General features: G+C 41.5%; 1 long non-coding RNA gene across 1 annotated transcript in view; it reads right to left on the reverse strand.

The window, feature by feature from the left end:
- Positions 1-27719, reverse strand: part of LOC127907657 (uncharacterized) — a 49733-nt gene that overhangs the window by 4185 nt on the left and 17829 nt on the right. The window contains exons 4-5 of the long non-coding RNA XR_008065382.1: positions 20799-21173; positions 20461-20602 (exon numbers count right to left, since the gene is read on the reverse strand). This is a non-coding gene — a long non-coding RNA (uncharacterized LOC127907657). The remainder of the gene's footprint in view (positions 1-20460; positions 20603-20798; positions 21174-27719) is intronic.

Here is a 27719-nt window from a genome sequence, read left to right on the forward strand (position 1 = left end):
AAAATTGGGGTATTCCGATGGTGACACCTTGCTAGATAGTTAGCTAACTAACTAGATAGAAAAAAAAACATCATCCGTTTCAGTAGCTAAGTTTTGGGGGGAGAATATTATTTGCATCCATCATCTAGCTATAGTTTGTTTTCTGACCTGTAGACCAAGAGATTGTGTCTGCCGCACAGGCACGCAAGACAAAGCTTTACCAGCATCGTAGCATGCGTACCAGTGAATCACCGTTGCATATGAAATACGAGTGATAGTGTAATCACTACGTAAAATAATCATGTTAAAGTATTAAGTGACATGCAGTCATATTCAAGTCCTGATTGGACCATTAGTTTATTTGACGCATCAAATAGTGTTCTTTGAAACGTTAAATAACAAGACGTTGACTGACCCAAACAGCATTTGATAGGTAACTGTTCCATATACAACATTATTCAGAGACAATGAGATAAATAAGCCTCATTAAGTCACTATCATGCCTGGACAGCGCTCCTTTACCGCTACTGATATATTTATTCAAAAGACATCTCGTGTCACTTACTTCACGACTCCCTGCATTTAATTATATTACTGTCTATTTCCTTCAACTGTCTCCCATCAACACACAAGGACACATCTATACGAAAAACACACGTACGGGCAGACACTCACACACACAGTCATTTACACGTCTCCTTCTTTGTGCCCTCAATATGACTGTCTGGTCTGCTTTGTCCCAGAATCCTTAATGGTAACAGTCCCTCGAGCTCCAAGGTCTCAGAACTTGGTGCAAGGTCACAGACTGGTGGAAGGATGGAGTAAAAAGAGATAAATAGAGATGGAGAGTAGGGCTGGGAGATATCAAAGATTGTCTGTTTTATTGACAAGATAGTCAAGTGACCGCTTTAACAATGGAAATACATAAATAATGCCATCAAAGACGGGAAGAGGCGAGATCAGGTGGGACAATTCTAGCCAATGACAGGGCAGGCCATAGAGATAGAGGACACATCTTTGTATGATGGAAGACCTCAATGACAATGGCCATGCCATAACAGGTTATATCCTCTCACTTTGCTTTTTCCTCTGTCTGTCATATGCACAAAGGGATAATGAGCATAGAGAAGAAAAATACATGTTTAGAACTGATAATTAATCACATAGTGCAAGAATGAATCAACAAAGCATTTTATTACGTACAACTACATTGACGATAATCATCGGCTGATGCAGATATTGAAAAAAAGTTGAAAGTAACTGTCCAGTGTTTCCAAATTTCTCTGAAATATGACTTACAATATGAGTGAAATATATTTCCTTTCAAAAAATGGCAATTAAGTATATTAAAAAACAGATTTTCTCTGATGGAATGATGTGTGCATACCGACCGCAACAATAGAATGGTGTGTGCGTACCCCAACAACAGAATGGTGTGTGCGTACCCCAACAACAGAATGGTGTGTGCGTACCCCAACAACAGAATGGTGTGTGCGTACCCCAACAACAGAATGGTGTGTGCGTGCCCCAACAACAGAATGGTGCTGATTAGCCAGCTCATCCTCTATGACGAAATAGCAAGCATTGTTTAAACAGTCTGTTTGGGATACAAATGGGGGGTTTCATGCTTTGGCCACAAAGGATAGGATGGGTCAAAAACATAACAGAATATGAACCTTTAAAAGTGAGATTTTCACTGGACAGTTATTTAAAGTTGAAACTTTTTCTAATGTTTGCAAGTATGGAGCCAATAGATTTTAGTGTTAGAATATGTCTAATTAAATCAAAACAAGGTCCTTATCTATAAAATGTATCAACAAGGTTCATAAGCTATGGAGGTGAGGTGACAACCATTATGTAGCGTACGTAGCCTACTATTTTGACTCAGAGGGGGACAGCCTGACAACATGGAAAGCTACAGCGTTCGAGGCTACGTTCGAATTGTGCAGGAAGGCATAGGAGTTGGCATAGGAGTTGGCATTGTGACTCAACCACTATCACTGCCTCGCAGTCAACAAAAACCAAGGGTGTGGTTCACAGTTAAGGCTTCCTGAGGAATAACTGGATGCTAGCTAGATAATTAGCCTTGCCCTGCTAAACATTGTGCATCAATCACAAACCAAGCTTCTAGCTGCATACTTCCACCCTCCAAAGCATAAAAATGGAGTATACAAATGATTAAAGTGCATGTCTGAAGAAAAGTATGCATAGTGCCAGCAGAGAACTGAAATATTTGAGATGTTAGCCAAACTATTAGCATGTGCTAGCAAAACGAAACTCACTTTCCTGAGAGCTGCCTGTATGCACAGTTCACAGAAATATAAAGACACAGCAGCACTATATTTCCCTCAGCCTGTTCTTTAGTAAAGGAGTGGTACTAGCACAGAGTCAGAGTCAGAGTCAGGGTGATGGTGTGCTGAGATAGGCCTTCGGAGTTGAAGGCATTGGAGGAAACGCAATAACGCAGCCCTGGCTGTTTGGTGTGCTTTAAATATCAGAAGTCAATATCACCCTCGCTCACCCTGACACACAGTCACTGACACAAACTCACTCGCACACACACACAGTTAACACACACACACACACACACACTTATACTCACACTGCAACTTTATCCAGGGCCGCCTCTACACCACTGTGACACACAGCCATGAGCCATATATCCCAGAGTAAACACGGTTTCCTTGACAACGCCACTTCCCATGTTGACTGAGAGCTTTTATGACCAGAGAGATGACCGCAGGCCAAGGACAGGTCTGGGACCAAACACGGTCTTATGGGTTCACTGGGTTAGGTCAGCAATACAGCACAGGGTCTTATACTGGACAGGTCTAACACCTTCCTCATAGCCCATTTAATATTTTCCTTCAACATCATCATCATCAGTGAGTATTATACAAAACGACTTGATCTACTCATAATAATCGTCATAATAACCATCCTCAGTATCAGATCCCCTTTTCTTGCCTCTTGCAGCATATGCCTGGTTTGTCATGGGGAGAAGTGGTGTGTGTGTGTGTGTCTGTTGTCTCTGTGTGAGCAAGAGAGTGAGAGTTTTTGGTTAGCGTCGCACAACAAACAATGGCTATTCATTACAATGAGAGCAAACAGAGGATCCGAAGACAATGAGATCTGTTGTGTGGCCCACATACACAGTCACTAACGACGTACACACACACATGCTGGCATGTACCCTGTTGTGTGTTTAAGCTGCTGTGAATGTCCGACTGTGTGGCCATGTGAGTGACCGTCGGAATGACTGTGTGTGTGTGTGTGTGTGTGTGTGTGTGTGTGTGTGTGCACGGATGTGTTAAACTCATGAACAGACACATGGAGGATAATGGCTTCTCTTATGGTCTAATGAGAAGGCTATCGGCTCACGTTTACATTAGTGTCTCAGTGGCTGTTAAAGAGTCCGGGATTAAACTGTACATACCATAACAGATCTGTTATTGCTCTGTCTGTGGCCAATGCATTTACATTCAACTGTATGGTGGATATAAGATGTACTCGGATCAGTAATAGGGCCACTCACGAGAGTGGCGCGTGTATCTTGTTGGTGTCCAATTGTAGGAAAGGGAGAAAGCACACAGTTAAAGTTATGTAGACTCAATTAGCCTAGCTAACCTTAGCTTGCTAGCTAGCTATTTTAACTAGCTTATCTCAGTTTGTTGCAGTCAAGACAGGTAGTATGTAATCAGATGAGATGATAAATATTGTTGAAACAATAGATTTTCAGGACAAACTTCAAATTAAAGATCAAAGAAAACAAAACCTGCATGTTATTGCATTCGTTTAACCCTCAAGTTGACCATGAGGACTTCAAAAAGAAGCCAAACAAATGAAATGGTTGGTGGAAATATAATTGGCTATTCTAAGCATTGTTTCCAGATAAAAGTAATATATTGTTTGGTATCTGGAAGTGTGACCTGTCAGATTCAATAAAACTGTCGTTATATGACTGAGTGGAATTTCTTTGAATTGCACTGAATTCAATTATACTTCCTGTCACTCACACTCAAATTCAAATTCTACATCCTGTGGGATGTTGGCTAATTCAAATCGAATTTCAACTCATATGTTCAATGGGAGTCAATTCTACAATTCATAATTGAGCCCAATCCTGCCTCCTAACATTACAGCATTGTTGCGTAAGGTATTTGTTTAATTTAAATGTCTTCCGTTATGATGATGATCAGGACCTGATAGTGGTAGTTTTGTGATAACTATGATGTGACTTGAATTTTGTGATTTTAAAAACCCCACCGTTTTTCAGTTAGGGATGTTTTCTTAATGTTAACGATACACATTTAGTTTAAATGGTCACACCTCGAATGTCAACTTCGGTATTATTGAATACATTTCTGTACATTTCTGTTTATGTATGTCTGCCGCGAGAAACTAACGTCATTTACCCATTTGTGACTCACCACCTGGAATTGGTCTTATGTAGCAACATTTGAAATGGTGTTTTTTACATTGGATAAAAGTAGAGACTCAGAGCTACAAAATGGTATAGTTTAGGAACAATGGGAAAGTAATTCTGCCTTGAAAGTTGATAAAATTGTAAACTCACTTTTGAGTAAATGGCCTTTGAATGTTTTGGTATCTAGTGAAGAGCTCCTCTTTGTCTACAGCCATACAGCATCGTTCACACCCTCTTAAGCTTTAGCCCCACCCACCTCGTTTCGCTCTCTGAGCGCACAATTGACGCTCTGGCCGATGATTGCTTTACATCTGTATAACATGAAAACAGCCTAACCAGCTCTGCTGGCAACAATTCCATTACGCTTTTTTGCCAATGTTTACTGACACCGGCCATATTCAATGGGTGTTGTACACTTTAACTTAATACATGTAGCTAGGTAAAGTGTAGGTAAACAAAGTGTAAGACCAAACACGTCACGTGAGCAAGGCAAACGGCTCTGGGATACGAAAAATAACATCAGCTAGGGAGCCAGCCAGCTAACATTAGCTAGCTAGCTAACAGTACACTTTAGCTTGAAATAAACCACTTTGTCAAAATTAGAAACATATAATATCTGAAAATGTAGCTAGCTAATGCTAGACTACCTTACCTGTATACATCATCATGCATGATGGATGAGTCTCCCTGTCAGGAATGCCATACCATGGTTGCCCTGAGTTTGAAGAGGTAATCCAGAGACAGGTGTTTTCTCCATCTCGTTAGCTATCATATTCTAATTCCACTGATTTCAAAACTTGATCCTCCAGAAAGTGGAGAGCAACACTTATGCAGCTCCACTACACAATACATTTTTAAAAAGGAGTGTTCAAAAGGATTAGCATCACAGACTGACCAGCTCAAATAGACAGAAGCCCTCTATAAAAAAAATGTAATTCTCAGCAATCTACACACAATACTCCAGAATGATAAAGCAAAAACAGGAATTGTCCATAGAACTCTGAGAAAGGATTGTGTCCGAGGCACAGATCTGGGGAATGGTACCAAAACATTTCTGCAGCATTAAAGGTCCCCAAGGACACAATGGCCTTCATCATTCTTAAATGGTAGAAGTTTGGAACCAACAGGACAGCCACCCTAAGCACACAGCAAAGACAATGAATGGCTTTGAGTGGCCCAGCCAGAGCTGGACATCTCTGGAGAGACCTGAAAACAGCTGTGCAGTGACGCTCCCCACCCGACCTGACAGAGCTTGAGAGGATCTACAGAGAAGAATGGGAGAAACTTGGGGTGGCAGGTAGCCTAGTGATTAGAGCGATGGGCCAGTAACCGAAAGATTGCTAGATCGAATCCCCGAGCTGACAAGGTAAAACTTCTGTAATATTTCAGTTTTAGTTTTTTAATACATTTTCAAAAAAACTGTTTTTGCTTTGTCATTATGAGTCAAGGGATCTGAATACTCCCCGAATGCACTGTATACTGTATGCAACAAAATTATATTATTTCATACAAACACAATTGCTCAGAGAGATGTTTTTTGTCAAAAAGGTAAGGGTCAAAATGATTGGCACCCCTGTTTTCAATAACTTTCAATACATCACCTTGCAAGGATAACGTTGCTGAGCCTTTTTCAAAAATGTGGTCTGAGATTGGAGAACACATTGGGAGGGATTTTAGATATTCCTCCATACAGAATCCTTCCAGATCCTTGATATCCTTCATCTGCTCTTATGGACTGACAGACTTTTTTAATTCAAACCACAGGTTTTCAATGGGTTTTCAAGTCCGGAGACTGAGATGGCCATTGAAAAATATTGAATTTGTAGCCAATTAACCATTTCTTTGTGGATTTTGATGTGTGTTTGGAGTTATTGTCTTGCTGGAAGTCAAGTTTCAGCCTCCTGGCAGAAGCAACCAGGTTTTTGGCAAACATATCCTGGTACTTGACCTTAACAAGGGCCCCAGGACAAGTGGAAGCAAAAGATCCACCACCATATTCTACAGTAGGAACGGGGTACTTTTCGGTTCATGCATTCTAATTTCGACACCAAACACACCACTGGTGTGTGTGGCCAAAGAGCTCTATTTTCATGTCATCCAACAAATGTAAATTGGAGTTTGCTAAACTGCATTGGCACTTGGATTGGAACCTGTGCTTTGGTCAAATGACATGAACACAGAGCTCTTTGGCCACGCACACCGGTGGTGGGTTTGGCATGAAATGAGAATGGATAACTGAAGTAAACTGTCAGTTTAAAATGTTTTCTCTTTCTGAGATTTTTACAGATGTAAAAAAAAATATGACATTCATTGTTCTACTAGTAGCTTTGCAGTATAGCCTTGCAGTAACAGAGTACTACAGCGGTCTTTAGATCAGGCTACAGCTGAACCCTGCCTGTCATTTCTACAGTATGTTTTTCATACATTCCAGACATAATACTACTAAGACAATGAAATCTGATAACCAGGTAAGCTGCAAGTAAGTATTTGACTATTCAACTTGCCAAACCCTTGAACAAACATTAAAGTTTGGACTGTGCCATATCGCAGCGATCGAATCAACCGCTACCCCGTTGCCATGACAGCCTAGTATGGAGTGTGATATTGGTGTAATATGGGGCATAACTCAGTTCAAACTCAATCGTAACATGGTAGTAACATGCCTGTAGACCCAAACGCCCTATGCAGGCTTAACCTGTTAGAGGGAACCCTCATCCTGTCCTCAGGTCAGAGCATAGATCATTCAGAGATACAGGGAGACACTCACACATGTGCAGACACACAAACATGATTGAACCTATGAAATATACACACACAGGCACACAAACACATGCAAAAATGCATGGTCGCACAAATGCACACACACATCATGGAGACACACACATAAACACACAGCAATGTGTCAGCAAATGATTCCACGAGGAACTGAACATCACAACACAATAAAAATATATAATCTCCACCCGGCACAGCCAGAAGAGGACTGGCCAACCCTCAGAGCCTGGTTCCTCTCTAGGTTTCTTCCTAGGTTCCAGCCTTTCTAGGGAGCTTTTCCTAGCCATCGTGCTTCTACATCTGCATTGCTTGCTGTTTGGGGTTTTAGGCTGGGTTTCTGTACTGCACTTTGTGACATCGGCTGATGTAAAAAGGGCTTTATAAATACATTTGAATAAATACAGCTGTCTTGGGACGACTCTCCCTTGTCAAAGAGATGTTTAATCTCAGCATGATCTCCAGTATAAATCAAGGACATGAAAAAAAGATTAAAAGCATTCCATAAGGGAAAGGCAGAACCCACTACGTAATCAGCAGTGCATCTCTATGGGCCACTGCAAACCATCTAACTCACAACAACAAAATTCCTCATTGGTGCTTCAACCACAGACACACCGCCAAGAGGAAACCAATGGGGAACTGAGTGGAGAGGAGAAGGGAGGATAAGAGAGTAGAAGACAATAGAGGCCAGGGCCCATAACCTTAAAGCATCAGACGAACAGAACAGAAGGGAGGAGAAGAGTGTGGAGAGGCCAGGACTGTAAAGTCTAAACCCAGGAAAGGAGGACCCAATGGTGCTAGCTAGTAGCTAGTAGCTACCAGCAACTGTCTCCCTTCACAGCAGAACCAGTCATAATGCTATACATGTCTTCTCATCATAACACACAGACAACAGGGTTACTTTCCTCTTGAACACACACATGTAAACCCCGTTAAATGACAACATTGGTGAATCTCTCTCAGCCGTTCAAAGTAGTATTCACTTACTTAGCTGCTCCAAGTAAACAGTGCCGCGCCGCAAACTAAAAAGCTTCCATTCAATGAGTCGCTCTCTCTCTCTCTCTCTTTTTCTTGCACTCTCTCAGTTACTCCCTCTCTGTGAGACACACACAAAGAGACGCAGGCAAACACTCACGCACACACACACAGACACAGCCACCCCCTCACACACTCTCTCCTCCCGCGACCCGGAATGTTTGGCAAGGCTTTACTGTACTGAAATACAGCGCTCACCATATAAGGTAGCAGCAGCTACACATGTCACACATCATTTACATGCAGCAGGCGGGGAGTTCACCTTACACAGCACACACACGCTGAGAGAGCATGCTAAAAACCACACCACCGCCAGGCTGACACTCAGAGTTGGGAGGAGAAAGTGAAAAAACAGAGCGAAGGAAAGTAAAGAGAAAGAGAGAAAGGAATGCTAGAGAAAATAGGCAAGCCTTTTTATGTTTAGTTGTAAACCAAGCCTCACTCTGGTTGGCCCGTTGGTTTCCAACATGTTGAGTTGTTGAGTCAGACAGAGGGAATAGAACCTGTGTATCCCAACTACTGATCCACTTTCCTGCTTCCCGGAGTAACCACAGCCTTACACACACACACACACACACACACACACACACACACACACACACACACACACACACACACACACACACACACACACACACACACACACACACACACACACACTTCTAGCGTTCGCCACAGAAAGAAGTTATAGAAGCTAGTGTGACCTTCTGTATTTAGTCTGGTATGCATTTTCTGTGTGTATGTGTGTGTGTGTGCGCGCAAGACATAACAAACAGATGTTAACCCAGTGCCCCGCAAAGTGAACACACACATAGTCCTAAAGCTAACAAACCCCAGCATATCTTTCCCTTACAACAGGCTGGACCATACTGCTGTAAGTAAAAACAGTCGCCTTGTCAGAGGGAGAAAGAGAAAAAAAGAGAGTAGGGTAAAACGGAAACCCTTACCTCTCACATTGCTGTTCGGTTTGTGCTCGCGCATCCGTGTGTCTGTTGAGTATGTGTGTGTTTGTGTGTGTTCAGACAGGCCACGACAGAAGAGCCCCAGGCACCGGCTGGACCATTCTCAGGCAGAGCAGAGTGGAACGAGGGAGAAATCTGGCGGAGGGGTGAGTGAAAGAGTGAGTGAACAAGCGAACGAGTGAAGGTGCTGCGCAAAACGGTGTGGTGCGAGAAGAGGAGTGCCTGCCACTGTGTGTGTGTGTTGCTGGCTTGGCTCTGTGCGCTAGTGTCTCCCCTTCCCTGCTCCTGTTGGTGGCTGTGCTGTGTCTCTGGGCTCCGGGCTACTGCAGCCAGAGGAGAGCTCCACTTGCTGGACGACTGCACTGTAGCAGCAGCTGGAGAGGAGGAGTGGAGGAGGAGGAGGCAGCACTGACTGCATCCGGCAACACAAATAATACAGACTCTCTGCTGCAGCTTTCTGGCTGCTCTCTCTCTCTCTCTCGCTCACTCTCTGTCTGTCTGCTCGCTCCACCCACTAGACCAACAACCAGGAACTGCTGGCTCTATTACATCAACACTGTTATTTTCAAGGGTGTGAGAGAAAGAGGGGGAGAGAGAAATAGGGAGGGGCGAGACAGAAGGTGAAAGATTGTCAGACCTGCACAGCCTTAGTTAAAGTGGTAGATGATCTCACAGCCAACACAGACGCCAAACAACTCTCTGTGTGCTACATTCGACACTGTCGACCATCATGTCCTTCTGGACAGAATGGAGAGGTGGGTTGGTTTCTCCGGTCCAGTTCTATATTGGTTTGGAACCTATTTAAATCGGTCAAGAGTTTGTCACCCATGTGGCATTCCACAAGGTTTGATTTTGGGTCCGTCACTGTTCAGTTTATATATTGTGCATGACAAAATGCGTGGAATTGCCGGAAATAAGCTTTTAAACCAGTATTGGGGGACACCCTGCACGCCACATCTATTTCTATGGGCACAAGCACTGTTCATGACAAAAACTGTTCACACCCCTCTTGTTGGTGGAAAGAAAAGTTTTAAAGCTTATTTACTGCAATTCTAAACATTTTGTAATGAGGTACAGAGAAAATGTTGCAGTTTTAAAGCAAATGTTCATGCAATTCTATGGATTTTGCCATGTCTGATATGTATGCATGTGATATTTGAGTGACTTAGACATTCTAACAAAATATATGAGCTAAAAAAACTAGCTAAAAAATGTTAGCTGACATGGACTAGTTCATCTTGATATCTCGGACAAGTTATAAATAGCTCTTTAAGGTATGCAATGACTAACATGACAAGAGGATTCTACTAGTGCATTCTACTATTACAACTTTCAAGAGTAAGTTGAAAGGTGGGAACCCCTGCTCTAAAAAAAGCAAAAAGACTCCGCCTACCAGCACCCATTTTCACCTTTCCATGAATCTAAACCCCATTATAAATCCACATAGTCCAAGGTTCCATATTCCATGAGTTAAAAAAAAGAGTCCATCATGCATGACATTGTTTTTAATGAATATAGGATTGTAATGTGTAGTGTTTTGCAATGATTTGGAAGTAGCCACGTTGTATTCTTCGAGTCCTTGCACAATTGGTGGTTGACATACAACTTATCGACCATGAGACAAACATTCTGCTTCTCTGCTTGGAGCCTTTTGAAAATGGGGTACAGGGCACGTCGTCTCTCCACTATTTCATGGGGAAATTGTTCTTCAGAACCCTACCCCGTTGTATCAAGGCAACCTTCATTTTGTAGTGAGTTAGCCACCCTACAATTGGATGGAGATTTCTCTCCCCCTTGCTGCTAAAAATCGATTGTATCTTCCTGTTTGGTTGTCATCTTGAGACTGCGTTTCATGAAAAGCTTCACTTGATTCTCAGTTGCCAGACAGTTTTCATTTTCATCCTCCTTTACTCCCATTATGATAATATTATTCTTCTGCACGTCAGATCACGTAATTCTGCTTCCATCGTGGTATTCTCTTTTCAGTCATTTCTTTTCAACTCGTATTTCTTCTTTGTTTTATTGCTGTAATCTATTCCTGACTTGGGGGCCTCAACCTCCTCCAATAACCCAGGCAAATGATCCAGCATCTTCAGCTGTTCCTTTATGCTTTCCAGCAATGTCTTATCTTCTGCGGACATTGTTTAAAAACCTCATCTTCTATTGTTATATTCAGATGTTTAATCCTCTTCAGTTTTGCTCGAGGAAAAGATTGATCTTGGTGGCCTTGATGTGTATGATTGTTGTTCGAGCATACCATGAGTTTGAGGTTCTCTATGTTATCCAGAATGTTAGTTTGGCAGTTATCAGCTAATCCTTAATTTTACGATTAATTAATTGGACAAGCTGTGCCTACCATGATGCCACTTGCCACGTCATTTCCTCTTCCGTGATTAGTATATCTGTATACTCATTTATTGTTGCACTATTATGTAGTCTGAATGTAGTAAAAAGTTTATATTTTATTCTGTAAAATGGGAAACCAGAAGTCCTACCGATTGCACAGTCAGCTTGTTACAGCTGTGAGAGTGTTTTAAAGTATTTTGGAACGATAAAGTAGTGTACCAACTGAGATTTAAATCAACAGGCTAATGCTTTCACTGATTACACATAAAGTAAGATAGGTCCTACATGATATACTTGCTTTGTTATCCTGTGAACCCCATTCATTGCTGCTAGCAGCTATATTTTTTCTTTATTTTTATTAATATTGACCCATCTATTCGGAGGACAAAAGTAACTTGGTTTTACATTATTGTTCTTTTTTACAGCTATTTTGTTACATATACATTATTCACATTGTACTTTTATACACAGTATTACATATCAGAAATATAGTTTGATATTACACATTACATGGTACTCAGATATATCCAGTATATGGTGTTTCCCATCCTAACTATAACAGATCGTAAGCTTTTAATCCCACACCACCTATCTCCGTAGCCCATTCCAAATATCTCCGTAGACCACTCTCTCCACTCTGTGGAGTCAAGCGGTCTGAATACTTTCCGAATGCACTGTAAGCAGTGCATTCGGAAAGTATTCAGACCCCTTGACTCCACAGGCAGTTAACCCACTGTTCCTTGGCCATCATTGAAAATAAGAATTTGTTCTTAACTGACTTGCCTAATTAAATAAAAGGTCAAATAAAAATACATTTAAAAATGTGTTACTTTACAGCATCATTCTAAAATTGATTGAATATATTTTTTTCTTCATAAATCTACTCACAATACCCCATAATGACAATGCAAAAACAGGTTTTTACAAAAAAAATTTAAATGTGTAAAAAAAAAAATTCAAATGGAAATATGACATTTACATAAGTATTCAGACATTTTACTCGGTACTTTGTAGAAGCAACTTTGTCAGCGGTTACAGCCTTGAGACTTCTTGGGAATGATGCTACAAGCTTGGCACACCTGTATTTAGGTAGTTTCCCCAATTTTCCCAGCAGATCTTCTCAAGCTCTGTCAGGTTGGAAGGGAGCATCGCTGCACAGCTATTTTCAGGTCTCTCCAGATATGTTTGATTGGGTTCAAGTCCGGGCTCTGGGTGGACCACTCAAGGATATTTAGAGACTTGTCCCGAAGCCACTCCTGTGTCACTTGGCCTTGTGCTTGCTTAGGTTCGCTATCATGTTGGAAGGTGAACCATTGTCCCAGTGTGAGGTCCTGAGAGCTCTGGAGCAGGTTTTCATCAAGGATCTCTCTGTACTTTGTTCTGTTTATCTTTCCCTCGATCCTGACTAGTCTCCCAGTCCCTGTCGCTAAAAAACATTCCCACAGTATGATGCTGCCACCACCATGCTTCACCGAAGGAATGGTGCCAGGTTTCTTCCAGATGTGACGCTTGGAATTCAGGCCAAAGAGTTCAATCTTGGCTTCATCATACCAGAGAATCTTGTTTGTCATGGTCTGAGAGTCCTTTAGTTGCCTATTGGCAAACTCTAAGGATGTCATGTGATGTCATGTGCCTTTTACTGAGGAGTGGTTTCCGTCTGGCCACTCTACCATAAAGGCCTGATTGGTGGAGTGCTGCAGAGATGGTTGTCCTTCTGGAAGTTTCTCCCATCTCCACAGAGGAAGTCTGGATCTCTGTCAGAGTGACCATTGGGTTCTTGGTCACCTACCTGACCAAGGCCTTTCTCCCCCGATTGCTCAGTTTGGCCAGCTCTAGGAAGAGTCTTGGTGTTTCCAAACTTCTTCCATTTAAGAATGATGGAGGTCACTGTGTTCATGGGGACCTTCAATGCTGCAGACATTCTTTTGTACCCTTCCCCAGATCTGTGCCTCGACACAATCCTGTTTTTGATGAGGACATGTTTTATTCAATACATTTTCAAATAAGGCTGTAACGTAACAAATGTAGAAAAGCTGAAGGGGTTGAAATACTTCCAGAACACTCTGTAAATGACTTATATTTTTAACTGTGCTGTGATGTATTACATTAATTCTGAACCTTTGTAATCTCATAGTATCCATAGATTGTAAATTAAAGATGAATATTTTTGCTATTAGTATTATTTTAAGTGAATGGTGTGATTTCTCAGGCACTCCTGAACCTGTGACCAGAAACGAGCCACATGAGGGCAATACCAGAATAAAATATGTAATTATTCTGTCTCTTCGCAGAAAAACCTTCAGAACTGAAATGGTTGTATGCGCCATATCCTGTACATAACATTCTGTTGGTGGCAAGAATTTTGTATAATAATTGAAATTGAAAAACTCTAAGTCTTGAATAAAGCGTTGTTTTGTGTGTCAGTTCATAAACCATCTGAACATCGAAAATCTTTTCCCAGTTATTTTGCAACCTGTATCAACATTTGGTCCTCAAATGAAACTGGTATATTTTTTGATTTATGACAAATTATATATAACTTTGGATAGAGCAAACATTCCCATATGTTTTTGATAACTGCATGTGTGACATACCATCACCATTCCTATTCATAATATCACACGTTTTACATGAATAATGTTTTTTTTAAATACTTAGAGTATATTTGAGTTTAACCATAATATTTGTTTTAATATTTGTTCTGGCTTTTCAGGAGGATGACATTGAAATTGTAACCAGCCTTGTATGGGTTGTTTTAGAAAAGGTGATCCTTTGAACAAGGATTCATTTTCAATTAACCGAAAATGAGAGCTTGTAATCTGGATAAAGGCAAAAAGGATATTCTGAACAAAGGGTGAGCCATTCTTTCTAATCTACTGGAGGACCGGTTCGGGTTTAAGTAGAACTTTTGTATGACTGAAGCTTTTAGTGAGATGTTTAATTCTTTAATATTTAATAATACAATATTTTACCAACCAAAGAAACCAACACACAGCACACAGATACAGTATACCAACTAGAAAGGCCACAGCCCAGGGACACAATACAAGAGAGAGAAAAAGAGAGAGAGAGAGAGAGAGAAAGAGAAAAAGAAAGAGATCTGAGAAAGAGAAAGAGAGACAAAGCCTGACCTGGAGAAACCATCAGCTCAAATGCATGACTTTAACAAACATGAGAAACCATCACACAGCTCCCAGCAACCAACCCAAAGCTAATGCATAGTTTACTGGTCAAGCCAGGGAGAGAGGAAGGGAGGCCACAGCCACAGGGTTGGGTCCAAGGCTAATTTTATGCCCATGGATGGAGAGTATGTGAGGTCAGTGGAGATGTTGCACGTGACTGGTGCAACCGGCTTCCCTTTACATAGGCTTCACTTGAACATCTATGGTGAAATGCTTAGTTCTGAAAACAGTTGAACCAAACATCCATCGTTTCTTCACCTACAGTATCTCAATGAAATGTCACTCATTTAATTGCAGTGCACCTGTGTACTACAGGTTTCCCGGCACGCTATCGCTCTCTTCTCTCAGCCACTCTCTTGCTTTCTTTCTGTCCCGCTCCTCTGTGACTCCTGTCTCCCCTCACTCACTCTGCTCCCCATCTCTCTCTTTCTATGTCCCCCTACCCCTCATCCCTCACTCTCCCTTTCTCTCCATGGATGATGTGATGAGCTTTGCCTGTTAGCAGCAGATCTGCGCAGAGCGTTGTAGGCCAGTCTAACTAGAGCTGGTGATAAGTCACCTCTAATTTACACGGCTTGGCCTAAACCCAGGGTGACAATCTCTGACAGCCCCAGCTAGAGGACTAACTGGGTTCAACTCCGCAAACACTTCAAAGCACTATCTTGTTCTTTCTTTCTCCCTCATTCTTGATTTCCTTCCATAGCTTCCTTTTACAAAAAAAGGTTCTCTCTCTCAAGAGCGAGAGAAGGCTGCATACTAGCTCCTAGCTGGACTGAAATTAGAAACTTGAGAGCTAGTGCTGGGTAGTTCCAACCGCACAAATTTGAACTTTGATGGACATCAGTTTTCTCCATTACTGCTCACACACATGGTAACCGATCACACACCACACATAGAAACAGATCCATTCACGTTTGAGTCAAAATGGCTGCTTTTAATTAGCTTTGATATGATTATCTGTTCTAGATGAGAAACTGGGGCCCCATATGGGTCCGTTGAAAGCCTATTGGTCAATGCAGGCCAGGTCACTCTGACCCAGATTGGAGAAATAGTATGCTTTGACCTGTAATAGAGGCGCAGGGTGATTGATGCATCGCGGCAGTATTTTGTACTCACTCCATTTCTCTCTTTATTTCTCCATTTCGATTGCGGACATTTCCTCTCAGTCCTCAATCCCTTCTCTATGTCATAACCACAGAGGATATTTCTCAACATTTAAAACCCTAGAGTCGATGTCCACACCCCCGTGGAAAGGGTATTAGCATTCCAATATAAAACTGTCTGTTTAAGCTAGGGATATGTGTTTTTTGTTTCATGGGCTGCGTCTCAATCAACCACATCCGCCAATGTTAGCTAGCTAGCTAGGGTAGATGGGGCTATTCTGCTGCGCTCTCCGTCCTTGTCTAATGTTACAACAACTCTATTCAGTTTAAACAACAGCCTGCCTGTTGGTTGCTCATTGTAGCTTACTCCTTCTCATTTAGCTAACGTAATTACGCCATTTTAATTCCATTTTGCATTGATTAGAGATCTCCCACTTTGCGGTGTTACACACGGAGCCTCTGGCCATAGTGCACACCACCTTTAGTGGCCGACAATAACCACAAACGACATGCATAAAACGTGTGTAGACTATACTGCCCTACAAAGGCAAAATATAGTAACTAGACTTTTGGTGAAAATTGAGTTAAAGACTGAAATCAGGCTTTGTATTATGTGTTTTATCTTGTGATGAAGTGTCCTGGTTCAATTCTGTTCTGTTTCAGAGAAAATGGAGTGTTAGAAGTGCAGTAACCATATAATCTGAATAAAAACCAAGGCAATCAAGCAGTAACTTAAGTTACTACGCAAACATTGAAACTGAGAAAAAAAATGGTGTTTAAAGTTTATTTGCTGTCCAGCCAAATTTGTTGTCGGTAGATAACTGATGTATTATCTTATTATGAAGTATTTTTTGTTGTTGTGTATCAACCACAATATAAGTCAAATAAATGCCCATACAAAGTCAAACAGAAAAACAACAAGAAAGTTGGATAAACACATTTCGATTATGCACAAAGTTCCATGTTTTTAAGTATAAACATTCTGCGTGATGAAATAGTCCTTACACTATGGAGAAAAAAAAGCTTGAGGGTTACTACAATACAACATTCAAAACATGAAAAAGCAACGACATAAAACAATTGACTACGGATGGAATGTAGTTAAAACTCTCATACTGTTTCCGTCAAACAGAAAAACAACAAGAAAGTTGAATAAACACATTTCGATTGTGGATAATGCCAAGAGTGTGCAAAGCTGTCATCAAGGCAAAAGGGTGGCTACTTGAAAGTATCTCAAATATAAAGCATTTGAATTTCTTTAACACTTTTTTGGTTACTACATGATTCCATATGTTATTTCATAGTGTGGATGTCTTCAGTATTATTCTACAATGTAGAAAATAGTCAAAACAAAAAGAAACACCTTTGAATGAGTAGGTGTTTCAAAACTTTTGACTGGTACTGTATATAAATACAATGTATGTTTTAAAATGGATCAATACTGTAGGTGACCTTCTTTGCGATGCATTGGAAAGCCTCCCTGGTCTTTGTGGTTGAATCTGTGTTTGAAATTCACTGCTGGACTGAGGGACCTTATGTGTGGGGAACAGAGATGAGGTAGTCATAAAAAAAATCATGTTCATCACTATTATTGCACACAGAGTGAGTCCACGCAACTTATTATGTGACTTGTTATGCAACATTACTGAACTTATAATAATAATAATAATAATAATAATATATGCCATTTAGCGGACGCTTTTATCCAAAGCGACTTACAGTCATGTGTGCATACATTCTACGTATGGGTGGTCCCGGGAATTGAACCCACTACCCTGGCGTTACAAGCGCCATGCTCTACCAACTGAGCTACAGAAGGACCACTTATTTAGGCTTGCCAAAAGAAAGGGCTTTAATACTTATTGACAGGACATTTCAGCTTTACATTTTTTTTAATTAATTTGTACATTTAAAAAAAATTAAAACATAATTCCACTTTGACATGATGGGCTATTGTGTGTAGACCAGTGACACAAAATCTAAATGTTGTCCATTTTAAATTCCGGCTGTAACACAACAACATTTGGAAGAAGTTAAGGGGTGTGTATACTTTCTGAAGGTACTGAATATAGGATGAAAAGGATCATTTACGTTTCTACACAGTTTCAACGTAGCTCTGAGGATTATGTTGAAATGTGATTGATGTAACAACATGTTAATCAGGTTAAGTCAATGTATTTAACGTGAGGTTTTACCCTCACTTCAATGTTTACAATGCTGGTTGAAATGAGATGAAAATGTACTGGTTTATGCATTTTTTCAAATCGAATGCAATTTCATCTTATCCACAACTACTCTGTCTTTCTCTCTTTCGCTCTTTCTTTATGAGAGACAGCAGGCCAAAACTTTTAATGACACCTCTCTCTCGTTCTCTTTTTCTTTCTTTCTCTCTCTCTCCCTCTCCCTTTTCCTCCTGTGGTGAAAACATTGAGTGTCTCCCTCTCTGCTCAGCACCCTGCTATTTCCCAGCCTTCTGTAAATTACACTGGCTCGCTGATGTGAACTAGCTGAAATGTCCCAGACCCTTTATAAGCCCTGATGGCCCATCTATCACACACAAACACACACACACACACACACACACATTACACCACCATTACAGAGCATCACCCAAAAATATATAGCATGGCACACAGCATCGCTGACAGGCTGGAAGCTCAGAGAGCTACATTCAACGTCAGCCATTTCACAACATTTTGTCGTTGTGATGTTATGAGACAGCAGAATGTAGATGAGATATAACTGCTGAGACTAAAATAGTTCCTCATTCGTTCTGTGTGGTAACACCCCTTTTGAATGCAGCCTTGAGGGATTCAGTTTGCTTGTCAACAAAGTTAATCAATGGTAAATGTGAAGAGACTGATGAAGTAAAACTACGAGACAAAAACTTGGGAGTAAAACAATTATAATCACGCAAACTTCAATTGCTAAACTAGTGGAAACCATTTAAAAACATTCTCAAAGACTACATAAAAAAAAGCATATCATTCATCTTACAGCAATAACTGCCTTGCTGGTGCGTGAAGATAAGGTTGTCCCTCAGCGCGCCATTTTCTATGGCTCTCTCTCGACTCTGACGCAGATAGGAGAAGCAGGTGCGATTCTAACAGTCACAGACTTAGGAAACAGAGGGCATAGTGTCCCTAGCTGACTCCACACTGTGTATGCAGTAGCATATCTCTTAACTTTGGCCTTATCTAGGGAGATTATATGAAAGTGAATGGAAACACCCTGTGTAAAGAGATATTTCAGTTGGCTTTGCAGTGTGCTATAATATTTAGGCAGGTTGCAGAGAAATAGTTGCAGACGATTTCAAAATGTCACCATCTCAACCCCAATCATTCACACTCATAAACACTCACATAAAAGGAAGAGTGGAGATGCTGACAGCTGTTGCGGTAGTAAAGTTAAAACAAAAGTTTTTCAAACAAAATACATTAAAATAAAACAAGTTCTGCATGAAGTCACTACTGAATGAGGCACTTATAAATGTTATCTTTAGAAAATGTTCACAATATAATCAAAAGGTACCAGAAGTGTTTCGTATTCTCTGCACGGTATGGAAGCCGCGTGTAACAGTTAATTCATTTGTCAAATATGTATTATAGTTTTACATAGAGAAAAGTATGAAAGTAAAGTCAAATCAAAGTAAATATAACAGTTTACATCCAATATATTTCTAGGTTTGAGGTTATCCTCATCCTAAAGAGAGATGGCCCTTAAGTCCCCTGTGTCTGTGCCTTCTTACCTGTATGTCTGTAGAAAGCTGACGTGACACTGGGGCTGAGTGACAACAATTTAACCGAGTCACAACGTACCACAATGCATTGTGGGTTAAACTGCCCATCTCTCTTCTCTCTTGCTCTTTCTAACTCAATAGTTCTCTCTCTTTATCTCACCCCACCGCTCTCTCTCTCTCTCTCTCTCTCTCTCCCTCCCTCCCCCCTGTCTCCCTCTCTCTCTCTCTCTCTCTCTCTCTCTCCCTCCTCTCTCTTTTTATTGCTGTCACTTTACCTCCCTCCCTCCCCCCCTCTGTCTCACTCTCTCTCTCTCTCTCCTCCTCTCTCTTTTTATTGCTGTCACTTTACCTCCCTCCCTCCCCCCCTCTGTCTCACTCTCTCACTCCACCTCCCTCCCCCTCTCTCTCTTTCCCAACAGCGCCTTCTGCCTGGCGAGCGGCCGAATCACACCATGGCCGATCCGACAAGCAGGTTGCCATGGCAATCTGCCCTTCTTATCTCATTTGCATCTTTTGCTTACATTATGTGCTGCCAAACATGGTAACGTTTAATAGTTTCTCCCTGCCGTCCGCCAAATTTCTCTTTTTTCTTTCACCCCGCCCCCCCACCCCTCACTCCCCCCTCTCTCTCGCTCTCTCTCTCTCTCTCCCTCACAGCAGTCAGTGTGTGTGTGTGTGTGTGTGTGTGTGTGTGTGTGTGTGTGTGTGTGTGTGTGTGTGTGTGAAAGAGGAAGTCACTCTGACATGTGACCAGTTTGCAGCATTACAGATAAGGAGTGAAACAATTCGAAACAGGAAGTTGGGTGTGGTAGTGGTTCTGTTTAGGGGCACAGAAACAGAAGGGGAGCTTAGGTCACCATATAACCCCCTCCCACCTACAGTATCAGGTGCACTGGCACAAGGTTTCACTTACCCCAAGTTCCTGTTCAGAAGTGCATTTGTATATCAGACCTTCAGTGCCAAGCCCGTCAATCTGTCACAGGGGTAGAGACAGGAGACAGACTGGCCTTCTGAAGTCAATATTGAGAGGAGAGCAGCACTCAGCACATCCCCACCTGCCGCCAATGGAGAGACAGAGAGAGCGAACGAGAGGACACAGACAGACAGAGGAAGAGAGAGCGAAAGAAAAAGAGAGAAAGAGATTTTTCTAAAAGTACTATAGCTACTAGATGTGTCAACAGGACTTCTAGTTAATATTCAACCAACAAGTCAAATCAAATCTACATTCAAAATCTTATCAATCATGTTTACCTTGCTCTAGTCAGGTCTGTGAACATCCGTTATCAATCGGCATCCAAAGAAAATCCCAAAACACCCTTTCAAAAGTACAACACTCCTCTATCCAGATACAACTGACCTACACTTAGCTCCTTCACAGGGACTGAGGTTCTTCAGGGACTCTCAGAGACACAGTAGCGCAGTAAGGGCCTCTGGTGCAGCCTTCCTTCCTTAGGTCTGCCTACAGGGCTCTGGGGAGTGGAAGTCAGTGAGACAGCCTAATTTAGCCTGCTGCCTGCCTGCCTGCTACTTCTTACTGCTGCCAGGAACCCAATGTGAGACTCCTTCCCTTTTTAGGTTCCCTGGACGCTGCCGTCTGCAAGAGGCCACTGCCGCATTCCGACCGGGCTACGCCAAGAAAGAGAGGGAGAGGGGAGGAGAGGGAGACAGAGAGGGAGAGAGGAAGAGAGGGAGAGGGGAGGAGAGGGAGAGGGAGACAGAGAGGGGGGATAAGAGCATCTGCTAAATGACTCAAATGTAAAAGTCTTACATACAGATCTCATATTACTGTATTGAACCATTTCCCCCACACGTTATCTTTATATTGATGTCACAAATGTACCATTTGTACAGTTCTTTATTAAAAATGTTGTTATTTGTTACATTTCACTGTTCAAAACGACTTATTTCTCTGAAAGTGATGCGGATATATAGCATTTTGAAATAAACATGATTATGACTATTTTTCTCTCTGAATTGAAACCATCATGTAATATATTTTAAACAAATACATGTCTCATTGAACAAACCCATGTGAAAAAGCATGTCTCTCTCATAATTTCTTTCAACAATAAAAGCTCATTTACCATCATTTCTGAAAATGGATATAGTGTTTTGGAATGAAACTCTTCAGATGGAAAGAGAGAAAGCGAGAAAGAGAGAGAAAGCGATGGTGAGAGAGATTCTGTACAGCACTTTGAGATATCAGCTGATGTACAAAGGGCTATATACATAAATTTGATTTGATTTTATACTCTAAAAGTTGCTATAAAGGATGTTCGTTCAGGAGGAAGTCAATGCTGACATGTTGTTAATACCTGCCTGCCCCCCATGAGTCAGTGGTAATAGTGCAGCGGTACGTGTTTAATCAGTGATAACTAGGCTATATAAAAAACGTCACTATCCTGAAGTCTTTGTTATAGGTCAATACATTACTGTCACATAGACGGTAAACCCCAAGTCAAACAGTGGTTAAAAAAAGTCAACTTGAGGGAAATGTTTTAGTCGGAAGAACGATGATCCAATGTTTTCCCTATGACTCAGACTCTACGATGGTCAGGGCCAGTCAATAGCCTGTCTAATATCTCAGCACTTATTAGCTATTTTTTTAAATTTTATTTCACCTTTATTTAACTAGGTAGGCTAGTTGAGAACAAGTTCTCATTTGCAACTGCGACCTGGCCAAGATAAAGCATAGCAGTGTGAACAGACAACAACACAGAGTTACACATGGAGTAAACAATAAACAAGTCAATAACATAGTAGAAAAAAATAATCTATATACATTGTGTGCAAAAGGCATGAGGAGGTAGGCAATAAATAGGCCATAGAAGTGAATAATTACAATTTAGCAGATTAACACTGGAGTGATAAATGATCAGATGAACATGGGCAGGTAGAGATACTGGTGTGCAAAAGAGCAGAAAAGTAAATAGAATAAAAACAGTATGGGGATGAGGTAGGTAAATTGGGTGGGCTATATAACAATGGACTATGTACAGCTGCAGCGATCGGTTAGCTGCTCAGATAGCAGATGTTTAAAGTTGGTGAGGGAGATAAACGTCTCCAACTTCAGAGATTTTTGTAATTCGTTCCAGTCGCAGGCAGCAGAGAACTGGAAGGAAAGGTGGCCAAATGAGGTTTTGGCTTTAGGGATGATCAGTGAGATACACCTGCTGGAGCGCGTGCTACGGGTGGGTGTTGCCATCATGACCAGTGAACTGAGATAAGACTGAGCTTTACCTAGCATAGACGTGTAGATGATCTGGAGCCAGTGGGTCTGGCGACGAACATGTAGCGAAGGCCAGCCGACTAGAGCATACAGGTCGAAGTGGTGGGTGGTATAAGATGCTTTAGTAACAAAACGGATGGCACTGTGATAAACTGCATCCAGTTTGCTGAGTAGAGTATTGGAAGCTATTTTGTAGATGACATCGCCAAAGTCGAGGATCGGTAGGATAGTCAGTTTTACTAGGGTAAGTTTTGCGGCGTGAGTGAAGGAGGCTTTGTTGCGAAATAGAAAGCTGACTAGATTTGATTTTGGATTGGAGATGTTTGATATGAGTCTGGAAGGAGAGTTTACAGTCTAGCCAGACACCTAGGTACTTATAGATGTCCACATATTCTAGGTCGCAACCATCCAGGGTGGTGATGCTAGTCGGGCGTGCGGGTGCAGGCAGCGAACGGTTGAAAAGCATGCATTTGGTTTTACTAGCGTTTAAGAGCAGTTGGAGGCCATGGAAGGAGTGTTGTATGGCATTGAAGCTCGTTTGGAGGATAGATAGCACAGTGTCCAAGGAAGGGCCAGAAGTATACAGAATGGTGTCGTCTGCGTGGAGGTGGATCAGGGAATCGCCGGCAGCAAGAGTGACATCATTGATATATACAGAGAAAAGAGTCGGCCGGAGAATTGAACCCTGTGGTACCCCCATAGGGACTGCCAGAGGACCGGACAACATGCCCTCCGATTTGACACACTGAACTCTGTCTGCAAAGTAGTTGGTTAACCAGGCAAGGCAGTCATTAGAAAAACCGAGGCTACTGAGTCTGCCGATAAGAATATGGTGATTGACAGAGTCGAAAGCCTTGGCCAGGTCGATGAAGACGGCTACACAGTACTGTCTTTTATCGATGGCGGTTATCATATCGTTTAGTACCTTGAGCGTGGCTGAGGTGCACCCGTGAGCTATGAGCTATGAGAAATAGGCTGATCTGCGATGTTATTCTTGCCATGTCATATTATGAAACTACTGTATCAGGGTTCTAGACTAATACTTTTTCACTTTTCAGCTGATTGCACCAGCACATATGATCTGGTCACATTTTTTATTAGACAATTTTGTTTTACCTAACCTGTCTCCATTCATACAATCAATTATAATACAATCACACAATCAATATGACATTGTTTTTATCCATATAACAACATAATGGTTATCATTTATTTGAATAGTAAATCTCTGTTGATAAACTTGGTGAATAAAGATGCAGGTCTATTCCAATACATGTGAATTGTATTCAGTAGGAATGTGTGTATGCATTGAGTTATTAAGCTTCTTGCTCCAACAGTGTAGTAATATCTAACATTTTCACAACATGTACCCAAAATAAATTGAAATGTCTCTGTCCAGTGTCTGTGTTCTTTTGCCCATCTTAATCTTTTATTGGCCAGTCTGAGATGTGGCTTTTTCATTGCATCTCTGCCGAGAAGGCCAGCATCCCTGAGTCACCTTTTCACTGTTGACGTTGAGACTGGTGTTTTGTGGGCACTATTTAATGAAGCTACCAGTTGAGCAAAAGGCTTCTGTGAGGCTTCTGTTTCTCAAACTAGACAGTTCAGTCAGTTTGAACGGTAGTGTAGATTTATGACTGGACTGTTTCTTAAACTAGACACTCTAAATGTACCTTTCCTCCTGCTCAGTTGTGCACCGGGGCCTCCCACTCCACTTTCTATTCTGCTTAGAGCCAGCGCTATACGAGATCTTCAGTTTCTTGGCAATTTCTCACATAGAATAGCCTTCATTTCTCAGAACAAGAATAGACTGGCGAGTTTCAGAAGAAAGGTCTTTGTTTCTGGCCATTTTGAGCCTGTAATCAAACCCACAAATGCTGATGCTCCAGATACTGAACTAGTCTAAAGAATGCCAGTTTTATTGCTTCTTTAATCAGACAACAGTTTTAATCTGTGCTAACATAATTGGAAAAGGGTTTTCTAATGATCAATTAGCCTTTTAAAATGATAAACTTGGATTAGCTAACACAATGTGCCATTGGAACACAGGAGTGATGGTTGCAGATAATGGGCCTCTGTACACCTATATTCAATTAAAGATCAGCCATTTCCAGCTACAATGGTAATTTACAACATAAACAATGTCTACACTGTATTTCTGATCAATTTGATGTTGTTTTAATGGACATAAAATGTGATTTTCTTTCAAAAACAAGGACATTTCTAAGTGACCCCAAACTTTTGAACAGTAGTGTATATTAAGCAAGTATTTGTGTACAGATAATTATCAGACTCAAGTAACAAATACTGGTAAACACTTAAATACATTTAATTTACATTTTTTCACAAAGGTAGTGAACTGGGTCTTTACTAGCCCTGTATTAGAAGACCAATATAAATAAACACTTCCATTCCCACCCCCAAACTACTTCTCACGGCTATGGACTGATCTATATATTAGGCCTATGAAAAGGGGAGACACAAATACAATATGACGTCCATCTAACCTGGAGGAGGAAATGATTGTCCAAAAACAAACAAAAGTGGCACTGACCCAATGATAAAGACAGTGAATATGCAAACACCCAGGATATGGCTGATGGAGTCTTCTCATTCTCTTCTCTTTACAGCAAATAGCCATTTGATTTCCAAACTATTTTTCCACGATTGGATTTTTTAATATTGTAATTATGCCTGGCTGGGTCTGTCTATTTTTCGCTGACAGTCGCAAATCAACAATCATCTATTTGGTCATTTGCGATTTGCCCAAATTTGCTGGCCCCTTCTGACTGTAGGCTGTGATTTAAAACCATTTTTATTTTTAAGGTCCTAATGATCCTCTGTTGCCAAACCATGCTTTCTTTTATTTATTTCTGTATAGACAGGAGTAAGATAATTAGGCTATATAATTTTGGCAATTTAATTTAATTTACTTTAGGGAAAGCTACTGTAGCTTCCCCTAGCCTTATGGACGTGCCTTCAAATTGCTTGCAATTTGCACATTGGACATTCAGTCAAAAATGACACACCGTTGCATCCAAGTTACTTGTTCTGTTAAGATGAATTCAAATAAATATGTTTGTCACATGCGCCGAATACCATAAAATGCTTACTTAAAAGCCCTAAACCAACAATGCAGTTCAAGAAATTACCATAAACTAAATGTGATTTCTGTCATTCTGAGAACCGTGGGTGGACGCCCTTATCAGGTTACGCAACCAATGCATATTCTAACGGAAACTCTGACCTCTATGCTGAGCATCGGAAAGAAGCAGTGTTCGTTTCAGCTGAGCTATCATGTCAACACATTTAGACATTGATCAGCTTCCATACTCATTTGCGTAAACTACCAAAAATAGCATTGACTAGTTGAAGTAGCTTTTTTTTTACATAAGCTGTATGTGAAAGTCAATTCAGAGTGAGGTTGTGTTTATGCAGGCTACATCTGATTTATCCAACAAAGGACACCATCATTTCTACCTGTGGCTAGGTATACAATCATTCAGCCATGGTTGAATGGATCTTTGGAAGTTTAGAAATAAATAACATTAGCCCTATAAATCGGACGCCAAATTCACGATATTAATAATAAACTCAGCAAAAAAAGAAATGTCCCTTTTTCAGGACCTTGTCTTTCAAAGACAATTCATAAAAATCTAAATAACTTCACAGATCTTCATTGTAAAGGGTTTCAACACTGTTTCCCAAGCTTGTTCATTGAACCATAAACAATTCATCAACATGCACCTGTGGAACGGTCCTTAAGATACTAACATCTTACAGACGGTAGGCAATTAAGGTCACAGTTATGGACACAAAAGAGGCTTTTCCACTGACTCTGAAAAGCACCAAAAGAAAGATGCCCAGGGTCCCTGCTCATCTGCGTGAACGTGCCGATGTGGCCAGGGCAGAAAATTGCAATGTCCAACTGTGAGACGCCTAAAACAGCGCTACAGGGAGACAGGATGGACAGCTGATCATCCTCGCAGTGGCAGACCACGTGCAACAACACCTGCACAGGATTGGTACATCTGAACATCACAGTGTGGGACAGGTACAGGATGGCAACAACAACTGCCCGTTACACCAGGAACGCACAATCCCTCCATCAGTGCTCAGACTGTCCACAATAGGCTGAGAGAGGCTGGACTGAGGGCTTGTAGGCCAGCAACAACGTCGGCTATGGGCACAAACCCACCGTCGCTGGACCAGATAGGACTGGCAAAAAGTGCTCTTCACTGACGAGTCACGGGTTTGTCTCACCGGGGGTGATGGTCGGATCGTTGGTTTATCGTAGAAGGAATTAGCATTACACTGAGGCCTGTGCTCTGGAGCGGGATCGATTTGGAGGTGGAGGGTCCGTCGTGGTCTGGCGTGGTGTGTCACAGCATCATCGGACTGAGCTTGTTGTCATTGCAGGCAATCTCAACGCTGTGCATTACAGGGAAGACATCCTCCTCGCTCATGTGGTACCCTTCCTGCAGGCTCGTCCTGACATGACCCTCCAGCATGACAATGCCACCAGCCATGCTGCTCGTTCTGTGTGTAATTTCCTGCAACACAGGAATGTCAGTGTCCTGTCATGGCCAGCGAAGAGCCCGGATCTCAATTCCATTGAGCACATCTGGGACCTGTTGGATCGGAGGGTGAAGGCTAGGGCCATTCCCTCCAGAAATGTCAGAGAACTTGCCGGCGCCTTGGTGGAAGAGTGGGGTAACATCTCACAGCAAGAACTGGCAAATCTGGTGCAGTCCATGAGGAGGAGATGTACTGCAGTACTAAATGCAGCTGGTCGCCACATCAAATACTGACTGTTACTTTTGACCCCCTCCCCCCCTTTCTTCAGGGACACATTACTCCATTTATGTTAGTCAAATGTCTGTGGAACGTTTTCAGTTTATGTCTCAGTTGTTGAATCTTCTGTTCATAGAAATATTTACACT

Source organism: Oncorhynchus keta, chromosome 15, assembly GCF_023373465.1.
Source record: "Oncorhynchus keta strain PuntledgeMale-10-30-2019 chromosome 15, Oket_V2, whole genome shotgun sequence".
Classification (NCBI taxonomy): domain Eukaryota; kingdom Metazoa; phylum Chordata; class Actinopteri; order Salmoniformes; family Salmonidae; genus Oncorhynchus; species Oncorhynchus keta.